The 15,580-nt window shown below is 42.3% G+C and overlaps 1 protein-coding gene across 3 annotated transcripts in view; it reads left to right on the forward strand.

Moving 5' to 3' along the window:
- The window catches only part of LOC124721749 (fizzy-related protein homolog), a 123,778-nt gene that overhangs the window by 48,183 nt on the left and 60,015 nt on the right, over window positions 1-15,580 (forward strand). The window lies entirely within an intron of this gene.

Consider the following 15,580-nt stretch of genomic DNA (forward strand, 5'->3'; position numbering starts at 1 on the left):
CCCAGGCCATTCTCTTTTATTTCGTTTTTGTCATCACCACTTTTTGCACCACGGTATGCATAAAACCCTAGGCTGTAATTTACTACTGAATCACACAGCATCCAAAATTTGATTCCCCATCTGTGATGATGTTTATTGGGACGGTACTGGATTAGCTGTGAGTGCGCTTTGTCCCAACAAGACTTTCATGAACACTCAGTTGCTGGTGTGGAGTGTAGTAGCAACAGAAAACATTGTTGACAATATCCACCAACACTTGAAATTTGGCTGTTGGATCATATAATGGATGACCAGGAGGGTGAAGTTTCGAATTGTCTACAAAATGTAAGAACCACAGCAACAACTGAAACCTGTTGCATGAAAACATTTGTGAAAACCACGGTGTCAACAGGTTTGCATCAGTTGACCAATAACTAAAAATCGTCGGTTTTTTTATCAGTCCCATGTTCAAAATCACTGCTATAAAAGCCCTCATTTCTGCTACAGTTGTTGTTTGCCACTGTTTGATTCTCAAATTTGGCGATAAATGCATTGATTGAATCACCTGGCGAGTGTATCTGTTAGTCTCAGTCACCATAATCGTAAGAAGCTGCTGCGAGAAGAACAAATTGAAAAAATCAATTGGTGCGGCATTTCCTGGTATATGTTTAGGGCCTCGTACTTCTGCATACACAAAGCTTGGAGGGGGCGGATTATCCGATGCCTCATCCATTATTTCAACAAAAGTATTTGCACTGCAATTCAGCTGTGTTTGGTCGTCGTCGTCGTCGTCATTTGCTGATGCACAATTGTCACTTGAAGAAGAAAACGACGAGTCCTCTTCTCCACCGAACATCTCATAATCCGATTCACTTTCTGCAAATCCTGCAAATTCATCTTCACTTCCACTACTTATCATATTATTGTCTAAATCACTCGTATCGAACCGCAACTTCTTACTTGACGATGCCATGCTGCCGCGAAATACTCAGTAAATAAACAACACCAAAGAAGTTTATTTTACTCGAAATATCGTACTGACAATCGAAAAGAAGATCGATATGCTGTGCCTTCGACCTTCCTTTTGCGTCTTGGCTAGGAAATACTAACAACTTTGCCTTCAAGCGCGGAAAAAATGAATGAGAAGGGCATCACGATCAGATCATTACTGGCATTTTTCGCCGAAAATCTGGATCACGATGAGATCATATTTGCCACTAAAAGGGTTAAAGCTGGTTTGTAGTCCCAGGCCAAGAATAGAATACAGTAAAATAGGAGGGTTTGGAAGTTTATAATGTCATACTAAGGACAATATTTTAGATAAAACAAAGAATTTACAACAGAGCTGTAGAAAATAGGGTGGTTAATGAGTCACAAATAAGATGAAGAGAAACTGAGATGAGAAATTTAAGCAGAGACATCAGATATAGGAACTAGCACAAAAAAAAAAACATTGGGTAATTCAAAATGAAGAGATAGTTAAAAATTCCTGAAGACAGGATCATTCTGTTTGCCATTGAGTAGAGATGGAATCAAAGTTTTAAATGCTTGACTGCAACAGTTATCCACTCAGGGATCTTTTTTATAGGGCAATGAAAACGCCATATCACAAAATTTGTGTGCTACAATTTTCAAGTCTAGTATCAATGTTAGCATTTTTTCAACAACATGTTGCTTGTGATAAACTGTATGATATATACCTAAGCTTGTATGTTTAAAATATTACTCCTGAAACTATCTTTTATTTTATTTATTGGTGTTTCGGCCAGTCAGAACAGTGCATTCTTCGCCTGTATTGGGAAGTTTTCACCCTGCACTCTGCACACCAAATGATTATAACAACAGAGGAATACAGCCAAGATTGGTGCAAAAATAGCACCCAGTGAATGTCCAGTTCAGGCCAGGGTGGTGTGAATTTCATGAAGGACAATGAGATGAGCAATCTTCCGTGCAAAGGCAGCTCTGTGGCTTGGCTTAGACTTTGCTTTTGCTGTATTGACATATTTGAAATATACAGCTAGCACTTTGCTGTTTCCTCGTCTGTTTACGGTTGCAATTCCAGTGCCTGAAGACTACTTTGTCACTACTACAATTTAAAGGATACATTGTTTTAAAATTGACGAATTGGTTGAAAACAGGAACAAGAGATTTAATAAGCTCATTATTTTCAAATACCATTTACAAAATGGAAGCTGAATCCTAATGTAATTGTCTTCTCTGCATGACTTCACTAACACCTTTTAAGCCCAACAAAAAGCAGCAAGTATTTAGTTTGCCACTTTAACAGATTCACTTGTTAGAAGAACAATGAAATTTTACATCAATCAGTTCTTGCTTCATTGTGATGCAACAATGAATAGTCTTGGTACACTTAAAAAATGTGACTGTTAAACACTACTTCTCCAAAAAAGAGAAACAAGTTGAGTATTGATTCTTTAATTTACTCAAAACAGTAACTATTGTGAAATTAGTCACTTGTGCCATCAAATGCTCCACAAATTTCATTTTATAATTTTTTACGTGTAATTCATTGTGCTGCCACAGCTGTTTATACTTTAAGGCATATGTAAAATATAAACCTTAAAATCATAGTTTCTATTTTCTTTCTCTTTTATTTTTATAGGCTGCACCCATTTTCCTCTTTTCTTCATAATCTGAAATTCATGGTTTACCAAGTTCAAGAAATACTACTGCAAGCTGTATTGCATGAAGTGGCGTAGTGGTCAGTGTTGATGACTGAAGTGCTGCAGGTCACCAGTTCAGACCAAACCACCAACAATTATTTGTTATTTAGTATTTATCATTTCTGGAAGGTTCTTGAAATCTCTTATGTTTGTTATGTTTGTATAAATATCAGCATTATGAAATATCCAGTGTTCATATAAATAGCTGCATTCTCCATCCAGTAAGTCAGTTCTGTTCTGGCTGTGCGTTGGTGTCAGAAATTAATGTGCTTCCAGTGCTAAATGATGTAATTCATTGGCAACCCTACCTTCGGATTTGGACTTGATTGTGGTTTTGATGTGATATTGTTTGGTAGAGATGCTGGGAGCTTCAAAACATCCACATCACCATGGTCCTAATTAGGCAACAAAAAGCTGTTGCCTACACAGACAGGAACTGGAATGCAAGCAGTACATCACTCCTAAAAGCCGTATATTCAGGTGACAGATGGATTCCAAAACAGCAGTAAGTCAGCTGCACATCAGGCAACCATCAGTGTTTCCTGGAGACACTGGTCAGGTCCCAATGAAATGACTGAAAGGATTCGACCAAGTCATAAAGTACAACAGATGGGGTGACATGATGTGTTCGACAAATGTGTACTTGGATGACACAGCCTAGCAGTGGTTTGAGAACAGCGAAGAGAAGCTGAATGTTATATTTTTGTACACCAGACATGAATTATTTGAGGGAAACCATTTTGTCCATTCACACGATACGAGAAACAAAGAAAATTTTATGCTCCCCACCCACTGCCTCAGACTGTATGCCCAGGGACCTCAATACATGGGAATGAAAATTTGTAATAAAGTAAAAGGGAACAAGTTGATGCAGATGAATCTAGGTTCACTTAAAAGAAAGCTATATGAGGTACTGACACTGATGTGTTATTACTCAGTTGATGAATTCATGCGGGACAAACTGGAAATTTGAGCTGGGTACAATGTGTTATCCTTTAGTGTTGTTATTTATTATAGTGCTATTATTTATTAATGTAAAAATCATTGTAATTGTTTTATAAAATTTTGACATGTCTCCTGTATGCAAACCAAATGGATTGCAAATGTATGTCATGAGATGAATAAAACACAATTCGCAATGTCTGAGATATAGTCCATACCAAACTGAAGAAAATGTTTGGTGACACTCAGCAGCAAGTCTGCTTGGGGGAAGAACAACCTAAGCAGCATCATGGGGAAACGACACAGCCATACATGCAGAATGTTGTGGTCCTATGCCAAATCTTGAATCCGAATATGACAGAAGCCAACAAAATCTCACACTTTGTGTAAGGAATCACAGAGGACATGTACCAAGCACTTGTGGTAAACAAAGGTACAGCGACAAAGCAAACATCAAGTGGTGCAAGCGAATCGAAGAAATGCTATAGAAATGTGTTGTACAAAATAAGAATGACGGACTCCCAATGTGGTCCCTGTAGCAGTTGTGACAGACCACCATGACCTCCCTCTCTCATACACCAGATAGTAAGAGAAGAGATGTAGCAGTGTATGGCAGCCAAATACACTCCTGGAAATGGAAAAAAGAACACATTGACACCGGTGTGTCAGACCCACCATTCTTGCTCCGGACACTGCGAGAGGGCTGTACAAGCAATGATCACACGCACGGCCCAGCGGACACACCAGGAACCACGGTGTTGGCCGTCGAATGGCGCTAGCTGCGCAGCATTTGTGCACCGCCGCCGTCAGTGTCAGCCAGTTTGCCATGGCATACGGAGCTCCATCGCAGTCTTTAACACTGGTAGCATGCCGCGACAGCGTGGACGTGAACTGTATGTGCAGTTGACGGACTTTGAGCGAGGTCGTATAGTGGGCATGCGGGAGGCCGGGTGGACGTACCGTCGAATTGCTCAACACGTGGGGCGTGAGGTCTCCACAGTACATCGATGTTGTCGCCAGTGGTCGGCGGAAGGTGCACGTGCCCGTCGACCTGGGACCGGACCGCAGCGACGCACGGATGCACGCCAAGACCGTAGGATCCTACGCAGTGCCGTAGGGGACCGCACCGCCACTTCCCAGCAAATTAGGGACACTGTTGCTCCTGGGGTATCGGCGAGGACCATTCGCAACCGTCTCCATGAAGCTGGGCTACGGTCCCGCACACCGTTAGGCCGTCTTCCGCTCACGCCCCAACATCGTGCAGCCCGCCTCCAGTGGTGTCGCGACAGGCGTGAATGGAGGGACGAATGGAGACGTGTCGTCTTCAGCGATGAAAGTCGCTTCTGCCTTGGTGCCAATGATGGTCGTATGCGTGTTTGGCGCCGTGCAGGTGAGCGCCACAATCAGGACTGCATGCGACCGAGGCACACAGGGCCAACACCCGGCGTCATGGTGTGGGGAGCGATCTCCTACACTGGCCGTACACCACTGGTGATCGTCGAGGGGACACTGAATAGTGCACGGTACATCCAAACCGTCATCGAACCCATCGTTCTACCATTCCTAGACGGGCAAGGGAACTTGCTGTTCTAACAGGACAATGCACGTCCGCATATATCCCGTGCCACCCAATGTGCTCTAGAAGGTCTAAGTCAACTACCCTGGCCAGCAAGATCTCCGGATCTGTCCCCCATTGAGCATGTTTGGGACTGGATGAAGCGTCGTCTCACGCGGTCTGCACGTCCAGCACGAACGCTGGTCCAACTGAGGCGCCAGGTGGAAATGGCATGGCAAGCCGTTCCACTGGACTACATCCAGCATCTCTACGATCGTCTCCATGGGAGAATAGCAGCCTGCATTGCTGCGAAAGGTGGATATACACTGTACTAGTGCCGACATTGTGCATGCTCTGTTGCCTGTGTCTATGTGCCTGTGGTTCTGTCAGTGTGATCATGTGATGTATCTGACCCCAGGAATGTGTCAATAAAGTTTCCCCTTCCTGGGACAATGAATTCACGGTGTTCTTATTTCAATTTCCAGGAGTGTATGTGAGACTGAGTAGATGAGAGGTAGCAGCCATGAATGTCAACCCCATATGTCAGGAGGTAATAGTGAATGTTAAAGAAAGCTGTTATTGATCATTAGAACAAATCTCCACTATCAGCCAAACATGCCAGGAGGAAGACATGGTCAACTCGTAGGTATGCCACAGCCATCAGATGATGTGCCTGCACCAGATCGACACAGTTACAACCAAGTCCTGTGCCAAGTATAATGCCCCATAAAAGAACAGGTATTTAGAGTCTGGAGGATGACACGCCAGTGCATTTCCACTGTGGATGCCCTGGACGTGTTGTTCGCTATTGCAGAGGCAGAAGGTGAGACTTGGCAACCTCTACGCTACAAGATGTCAACCGTTGCAATAGTCGTATTCATGCCAGTCAGCTGCAGATAATAATAGTTGACCTGTGGCATGAAACCCATTCCAGTACCCTGTATGAGGTTGCTCTGCAATATGCCATAGCCATTCTAAACTGCTGTGCTGAACTAAGGGAAACTGAGTGACCATCTATGGAAGTGAGGGTGCCTCGGATGAAAATAGTCCATGGACAACAGCTAACAAGATGGCAGGAAATGGTATCAATGGCCAACCAGTCTGGGCACTAGTATAGTCATGGGTTTATTTTTCTGTAATGTCAAATGCTTACTGTTGCCAGTTAAAGGAGGCTTTATGTTCTGCGATATGAAATTGATAGGCTGAAAGTTGCAAATGGGAAATACATCCAGCGAATGGGCACATGTACTGCAACAATTACTGTGAATGATAGAATACAGATCTTCAAATTTGTCATTTTAACAGAATGTAGTCTTGATGTTATTCTCATTTGGGATTTCTTCCATGTGTCACAAGCAGTCATAAACTGTGGAAGATCGGAGCACCACACTGACAAAACTGTTCCAAGAAGCACACATAACAAAGCTTGCTCTGGGTGTCTGTTTGCCGTTGAGGACATTGTGACCCTGCCATCAACTATGAGACGAGTGCCAGTTGTTAATTGAGATGCTCAGTTAAATTTGCAAGTGAAAATCATAAACATTGAAGTGGGCAAGGAGAATATTTTGATCATTCTCATGACTAGCTACAACTCATTCCCAAAGATAACTGTGTAGGAACATCCAGCCCAGTCCAGAAAGAGCAGATATGTGTCATCGAAAGAGAATTGTGCTCCACTAGTACCACAGACAGAACAGTAACTGACAATAGGGTCTGGCCTGCGATGAACAATATTGGTGAGTGATAGCCACTCTGCATCAATTTTTGGATGATTTCATGTCTGGAGTAGAGAAAGGAAACTCCAAGTGGCCCATGGTAAAACACCATATCAGCACTGGAAATCATTGCCAGTTAGCCACTGCTCATATAGTGTGTCATCAGCTGAATGGTGGGTAATCCAGGAGGAAGTGGATGCTGCAAGATGACACCTTTGAACCCTCAGTGTGCCCTTGGTCTTCTCCTGTGGGCCTTGTGAAGAAGACGGATGGCACATCATATTTCTGGTTGACTACTGATTACTGAACAAAATTATGAAGAAATATTTTTATCCATTCCTACACCCTTGACTAATGGAAAGGAGTAAAGTCTTTCTCAACTGTGGGCATGCAGAGAGGATACTAGCAAATTGAGGTTAATGAGGTTGACTTGGAAAAGACTGGCATGATAACTGCTGACTGCCTCTATGAATTCATAATTATGCCATTTGGACTGTTACATTCCAGCCACCGTTGAACTAGTGATGGACCACCCCTTAATTTGATGATGTGGCGTGTCTTTGCTGTAGGGATGATATTGTCGTTTTTCAAAGACATTTGAAGAACATCTAAACCACCTGACAGTTGTATTGAAGCGTGTTTAGACTGCAGGACTCCGTCTTTTCATCACCCAAGAAATAAAAATTAAGGGGAACCTAGTGAATGGTGAAGGAGCCCATCCCAATCCATAAAAAATTGTAGAAGTCATTGATTTTCCGAATTCTCAAATATCCGTGATGTGAGAAGTTTCCTTGGAGTGTGCTCTTACTACAGGTGATTCATTAAGGACTTCTGTATGAAGGTGTATCCCTTGCAAGAACTACTGCAGGGAGACACCAATTTTTTATGTGGCAAGGTGGAAGGTTGGTCTTTCCTTGTCCTTAAAGAGATGCTAATATCATCACCAATTTTACATTTTATGATGAGAATGTCAGTACATAGCTTTTCACTGATACTAGTGGTTTTGGGAAAGGGGTAGTTCCATTATAAATTCAGGAAGTTGCTGAAAAGGTGATAGAAGCTTCTAGAGCACTCTCTAAGTCTAATGTGAACTACTCTACAACCTAAAAGAAGTGCCTTGCTGTTGTTTGGGCCATCAACAAGTTCTAGCAGTATTTATGTGGCAAACTGTTCACCATTGTTATGGATCACCATTCTCTATGCTGGCTTACTAGCCTTAAGGATCCGTCGGGTCGACTGGCAAGATGAGCACCAAGGCTTCAGGAGTAGAACGTTGCAGTGGTATATAGAATCGGATGCAAACACAAGGAATTCAACTGCCTCTCGAGGAATCCTTTGGCAGAACACAGTAGTGTGCATGAAGTCTCAGTCATCGCTGTGTTAAATGACATTTTGTTGAAAAGAGAGGAGACCCAATACTGCTGAAAACTGTAGAAGCCTGGGGGGAGGAGGAACTGAGCAAAGGAGGATTTCAATTAATAAATGGAACATTGTGTAAGAGGAGCTATCATTTGATTTAGTGGAAATGGTTGGTCTTCATCCGAGATCATCTGCAGCCAGCGATCCTGAAATACTTCCTCAATGCTTCAACATTTGATCACCTAGAATTCTTGAAGACTCTAGACAGAGTCAGATGCAGGTATTACAGGCCAGGTCTCTACCAATTTGTTAGACACTATTTGTGCTATGTCCGCGGACCTAACTGAATCACGCGCGCCCTGTCATTGCTCAGCCCGACTGCACATGCCCAGTGGTTGGCCTTAGCTTCACGTCGTGGCTGCTGGAGGTTCATGGCATTATCTCTGGCTGAAGAAGTTGTGCCATTCAATAGTTCTTGCCTGCAGCTCCCTCTATGGCCACAAGATATAACAGGAGCACAGACCTGATGCCACGGCCACTCGCTGTTGCTCGCTGGCTGTGTTAATATCGAAGTGTTATTGTATAGATCTTGTATGACAACCTTGGGCTTAGAACTTACTTACGATTTGGATTGCACTGTGGATTTGTGAATTGTATTGTGAACTTAATTATGTAGCTACTTGCTATGAGAGCAATAGACGGTGCCTGCTTCAGTGTGGAGAATAAAGATAAGTAAACTTCCTGATTGCTACCACCTTACTTTGAGACTAATTTTTTCTCGACCATCAGATCTTGCGTGCAACTTATGTTTGCCACTCCAGGCAGACATAAAAATTTGAGCCAATGCCAATGGCAGAAGCAAGTGCTATAGGACTTCTGGTATGAATCCCAGCAGTAGCATCGTCATTACACCAGATTGGAATCAACCTGTTGGGGAGGTTCCCAACGTTGACAAATGGTTTTGGTTTTAAATTTGCTGCAACTCAGCTTCATCACTTTCATGTGTCACTCCAGACTGCAGTGGTTGTATAAATTCCTGGCTTGCACTTGACAGCTGTTTTGTTTCATATTATGACCACCAGAGCACAACATATCATTTCAAATTTAAACAAGAAAAAACTGAGCAAAGTGCTGAAGCTCCAGAAATTGCAAAGTTCATTGTAGAAGACATCATTTTGAAGCTCAGAACGCTCTTTGTCATGATCTCTGATTGTAGTTTTTCAGTTGAGGCTAGTCTCAGAGTTAAATTCATATTGTGAACCCATCTTTCACAGGATGGCAACTGCCTACCATCCATAGATGAATGGCCTCCCAGTATTCTTCAGTAAGGTGTTTGCAAATATGCTCTCAATGTATGTTGATGTCCAACAGAGAGACTGGTATGCAGTACTGCCCACCTTGACATTTGCGTACAACACAGCAAGGCCATTCTTTCTGCTGCACATGTGCAACACCGAAATGACAATGGATACAGTATTTCCGTTTCAATCAGATAATAGTCTAGATGACTGTGTGAAACACCTCATGACCAGGACCAAAGAAGGAAGACAGTTGGATCACATAAGGATGCTGTATGCCCAGGAGCAAGACTGAGAGCAGTATACTGCCAAGCACTGGCCAGTGATACAGGTTGGGAGACTTCATGTGGATTTTTACACCTATATAGGAAGTGAGCCTATCGGAAAAGTTACTAAACTTCTACTCTCTCTGTGTCATATCATTTGCCAATTGTTGAATCTCACATACGAACTCCAGGATTCTGGCCCTTCATTAAGAAGCACAGAGATGTTCTCCATGTCCCTGTATGAAGCCGTTCTATAATTCAGAGGCACAGATCAATGATGGGAGGCTCAAGGAAACTGAAGACCTGCTCAGAAATTGTGAAGCTTTCATGAGAAGGGCTCGCGTCAGTGCTCATCATAATGTAGACGATGTTGAAATGTGACCAGTACTCAAGGATGTGCGAGCACTGCCATAGAGAGGACAGTTGACAAGATATCGGTCCAGGGTGCTGTTGTTGGATCCAGTGAGAACTGTCACTATTTCTTCAGGAGAGGGAGCATTGTTTTGAGCTGTGTTGCATGAAGTGTGGTGTAGTGGTTGGCATTGCTGACTGACGTGCTGCAAGTTGCCAGTTCAAACCCGACATCCAGTGTTTATTTGTTATTTAGTATTTACCATTTCTGGAAGGTTCTTAAAATATCTTATGTTTGTAAGGTTTTTATGTTCTGGAATATTCAATGTTTGTGTAAATAACAGCATTCAGGAATATTTGATTTTTGTATAAATAGCTGCACTTTCCATCCAGCAAGTCAGATCAGTTCTCACAGTACATTGGCATCAGTAAGAAACTTGATTCCAGTGCTACGTGTTGTACTTCATTGGCAACACTGCCTGCAGATTTGGACTTGATTGTGTGTTTGACATTTTGATATATGTGTACTCTAACTTATGAATCTGTTTCCACATTTAATGCCAGTTGTTATTAACTACTCCTTAGCAACTATATCCAAAGGAAGACAACCACTTCAACTACCAGGATGAATCTTTCACTCTGCAGAGGACTGTGCACTGTTTTGAAACTTCCTGGAAGAGTAAAATTGTGTGCTGGTCTAGGATGTGAACCTGGGACCTTTGTGGGCAATGCTGTTACTGACTAAGCTATCAATGCGTATCTCATGACTAGCCCCCACAGATCCCTTCCACTTCTGCCTGTACCTCTCTGCTAACGTTAAAACATCATCCACATATACGTACATACTCCAAAAGCCACCATACAATGTATGATGCAGGTACCCTTTACCATTTTTAGTGCCGGCCGCAGTGGCTGAGCGGTTCTAGGCGCTTCAGTCTGGAAGCCCACGACCGCTGCGATTACAGGTTCAAATCCTGCCTCGGGCATGGATGTGTGTGATGTCCTTAGGTTAGGTAGGTTTAAGTAGTTCTAAGTTCTAGGGGACTGATGACCTCAGATGTTAAGTCCCATGGTGCTCAGAGCCATTAGAACCATTTGAACCATTTTTAGTCATTTACTTTCCTGTTCCAATCACAAATAGAGCAAGGGAGGAATGACTCCCTACATGCTTCTGTAAGAGCCCTGAATTATCTTGTCTTTGTTGTCCTCACACAAGATATATATTGTTGGCAGTAGGATAATTGTACAGTCTGTCACAAATACTGGTTCTCTAAACTTTCTGAGTACTATTTCATAAAAAGAATGTCTTCTTCCCTCCAGGGATTTTCGTTTGAGTTCACAGAGCTTTCCTGTAGTATTTGCATGTTGATTGAATCTAGCAGTAACAAATCTAACAGCAGGCTTCTGAATTGCTTCAGTTTCCTCCATCAATGTGTTCTGATGGGATCCACACTCAAAAAGTACTAAAGAATGGGTTGCCCAAGAGTTCTGTTTGGATATTTAATCAACATGATTGTGCCAGGCACCCACACTGCTACTAATGTATGTGAACATTAGAGAAAATTTTTTGCTGCTCATCTGAGTATCTTGCATTTTCCCATATTTAGAACAACCTGCCATTTATCACACCATACAGAAGGTCTATAAGACTCATCCTGTATCCTCATACAGTCGTTCAAAGATGGCATTTTCCCATATGCTACAGCATCATCAGCAAACATTTGCGGATTGTTGCTCTCTTTACCTGTCAGATTGTTTATGTATATATAGAACACGAGCGACTGTATGACATTTGTATCCAATGAACACTCACCATCCAGGACAACATATTGGGTTGTATTACTGAAAAAATCTTCAAAGCACTCAAGTATGAAAGGAAAGAAGATTAGAGTTTAACATCATGTCGACAGCACGGTAATTAGAGACAGAAGTTACATACACTCAAACCTTTGTTAACGGTCTGCAATGTAGCACTGATTCAAACGCTTTCCAGAAGGATTTGAATATGGTATCTGCTTGTTGCCCTTTGTCCATTGTTCACAAGCTACTGTGCAAGAAAAGGGCAAGCTGAGTTTTGTGTGAGTGATGCTTTATAAATCTGTGTTGATTTATGAGTAGAAGCTTTTCTTTCTAGATTCAGCAGCAAAACAGCGTTAAGGATATTGATCTATAATTTTGTGGGTTCATTATTTTACCTTCCTTAATCACAGGAGCCACCTGCACTTTTTCCGAGCCACTTGGGTCTCTCCACACTGTACAAGAGATTCACGATAAAAAAAACTGTTTAGAGTCAGTGCCAAGGAGTACTCACTGTAAAACTGAATTGGGATTCCATTTGGACCTATTTGTTTTTAACTCTTTCAGTTGCTTTTCAGTGCCAGAGATTCCTGTTTCTTTGTCTGACTGAATAGATCCACTTAGCAATTTTATGTAGGGCCAGAATTTTTTAGGATTCTTGGCAAGATCTTTTGGTAATGTATGGCAGTGGAATGGTATGCTTCGGCATCAATCTCTCACGATGCATGTATTTTTAGGATTCTTGGAAAGATCTTTTGCTAATGTATGACATTGGAAGTTATAGTGTGCTTTGCACATCAATTTTTGACGACACACGCATTTCTACCAACTTTTTCCTGTCAACATATCAGAATCTTTTTTTTTTAAAAAAAACCAAGAGTGCAACAGTCCCTGTTCTTTCAGCATTTTCTGAATTTTTTTGTTAAACCGTGGTGGGTCTTTTCCATCCTTAATCCACATAGTAATGTCATTTCTTCAGAGGGATATTTACAATCAGAAATTCTTCTGCATATCTTGTGGGACTAGCACCTGAGGCTACACACACACACACACACACACACACACACACAAAGGGGGGGGGGGGGGGGTAGAATGCACCATGAAGAGATTATATGAGTGGGACCATAATTGGTAGATGTGATGTACATGTACAAACAAAAAGTGATTACAATTCCAGGAAAATATGATTTATTCAAGAGAAAACGAGCAAGTCACTAACATGTTGGTTCACCTCATTCCCGTATGCAGGTAGTTATTTGGCTCGGCATTGATTGATAGGGTTGTTGGATGGCCTCCTGAGGAATGTGCCAATTCTGTCCAGTTGGTATGTTAGATCGTCAAAATCCCGAGACAGTTGGAGGGCCCTGCCCGTAATGCTTCAAATGTTCTCAATTGCGAAGTGATCTGGTGACCTTGCTGGCCAAGGATGGGTTTGGCAAGCATGGAGACAGGCTGTAGAAAAGCTCTCACTGTGCATGGGTGGCCATTATTTTGCTGAAATGTGTGCCCAGGATGGCTTGCGATGAAGGGCAACAAAACAGGTTGTAGAATATCATTGACGTACCACTGTGCTGTAAAGGTGCCATGGATGAAAACCAAAGGGGTCCTGCTGTGAAAAGAAAGGGCACCCCAGACCATCGCTCCTAATTATCTGGCTGTATGGCGGGCGCCAGTTAGGTTGATATCCCACCACTGTCCGGGATGTCTCCAGACATGTCTTCAGCCTGAAAAGTTGTTCACTGGCATAGAATTGTCTTCAGTGATGAGTCCCACTTTGAACTGATCCCTGATGACCAGTGAAGACATGTCTAGAGATGTCCTTGGCTACAGTGGGATAGCAACGTGTCGCACACCATATGACCCCCCAGCCAGGGGTGATAGTCTGAGATGCCCTTTCTTTTCACAGCAGGATCCCATTGGTTGTCATCCGTGGCACCCTTACACCGCAGTGGTATGTCAGTGATATTCTGCACCTCGTTTTGTTGCCCTTCATGGTAAGGCATCCTGGACTTACATTTCAGCAAGATCATGCACACCTAGACACACAGTGAGAGTTTTCACTACTTGTCTTCACACTAGCCAAACCCTACCTTGGCCAGCAAGATCACCAGATTTCTCCCCAGTTGAGAATGTTGGAGCATTATGTGCTGGGCCCTCCAACCATCACTGAATTTCGATGATCTAACATGCCAGTTGGACAGAATTTGGCACGATATCCCTCAAGAGGACATCCAACAACTCTTTTATCAGTCACTGTCAAGCTGAATAACTGCTTGCATAAAGGCCAGAGGTCGACCAATGAATGCATTGATTTGCTAAATTTGTGAAGCTGTTTCTATTGTGAGTAAATCATCCAATTTTTCTGAAACTATAATCATTTGTTTGTCAGCATATATTCATCACATATACCAATTTCCATGAGGCAGCACAGTGATTTTGTTTTTTGTGCAATAGTCATGCACCAACAGGGATGAATGTGTGGGTGCATTATCATGATGAGAAAGCCATGAATTGTCTCACCACATTTGAGTCTGTTTCCTTCTTGCATTTTCTCGTAGGCGTCGCAACACATCCTGATAGTAGCATCGATTAACAGTTTGTCCCTGGAGCATGAATTCATGATGAACTAATCCTTCAAAGTCAAAGAAAACTATCAGGATGGCTTTGACATTTGACCTGACCTGACGAGCTTTTTGGAGAACCTTTCCTAACCCATCGGAACTGCGGAACTGTAGACCCACATCTCATCACCAGTTATGATTCGCTTAAGGAACATCTCATTCTCATCTGCGCGATCCAAAAGTATTTCACAGATTGCGAGGCAAAGATCTTTCTGGTCTTAACTCATGAACTGTGGGACAAACTTGGTGATACCATGATGCGTTCGAAGATGCTGTGTCAGAATTTCGTGACATGATCCAAATGAAGTGTTACATTCTTCTGCAATCTCTCAGACAGTCTGTCTTCGATTGGCACACATAATTTTTTTGACCTTCCTGACATGAGCATTGTCGGTAGATGTCGAAGGGCGTACTGAATGAGGATCATCTTTAACTTCCATCTGGCCATTTTTAAACCATGTGAACAATTGATAGCACCACATATGGCTTAAGCATTCACCACTGTAGGCTTCCCGCATCATTTGGTGTCCCTCTGTAAAGATTTTCTCGAGTTTCATTCAAAATTTAATGCAGAAGTGTTGATCGTCTAATGCAGGGGTTCCCAACAAGATTTTCTCGAGGACCCCCTCGTCGAGCATGATTGGTATCTTGTCATATCACAGTATCAAGTACCTAAAAAAGCCAAATTAAGAGTCTTTTTATACATTTCTGTTTTTGGTACTTAGAAAAAACATTTGACATATTCATTATTGAAAAAATATTGAGCTTAAAACTGCTCAACAAACTGCAAAAACAAAAAATCTGTTATCATATGAAATATATTTAATATATTTTTTATTCTAATAGCATCTTGCGGACCCCTGGGGGTCCGCAGACCACCTGTTGGGAACCACTCGTCTAATGCTACGCAATGTTCTACTCAGTACAGCACAAGAACAATAACTAAAAGACATACAGCCATGAAACTTCCGGCAGTTACACATTAAACACAGGTGTGTTCAGGGATGCCAACC

Source organism: Schistocerca piceifrons, chromosome X (assembly GCF_021461385.2).
Source record: "Schistocerca piceifrons isolate TAMUIC-IGC-003096 chromosome X, iqSchPice1.1, whole genome shotgun sequence".
Taxonomy (NCBI): Eukaryota; Metazoa; Arthropoda; class Insecta; order Orthoptera; family Acrididae; genus Schistocerca; species Schistocerca piceifrons.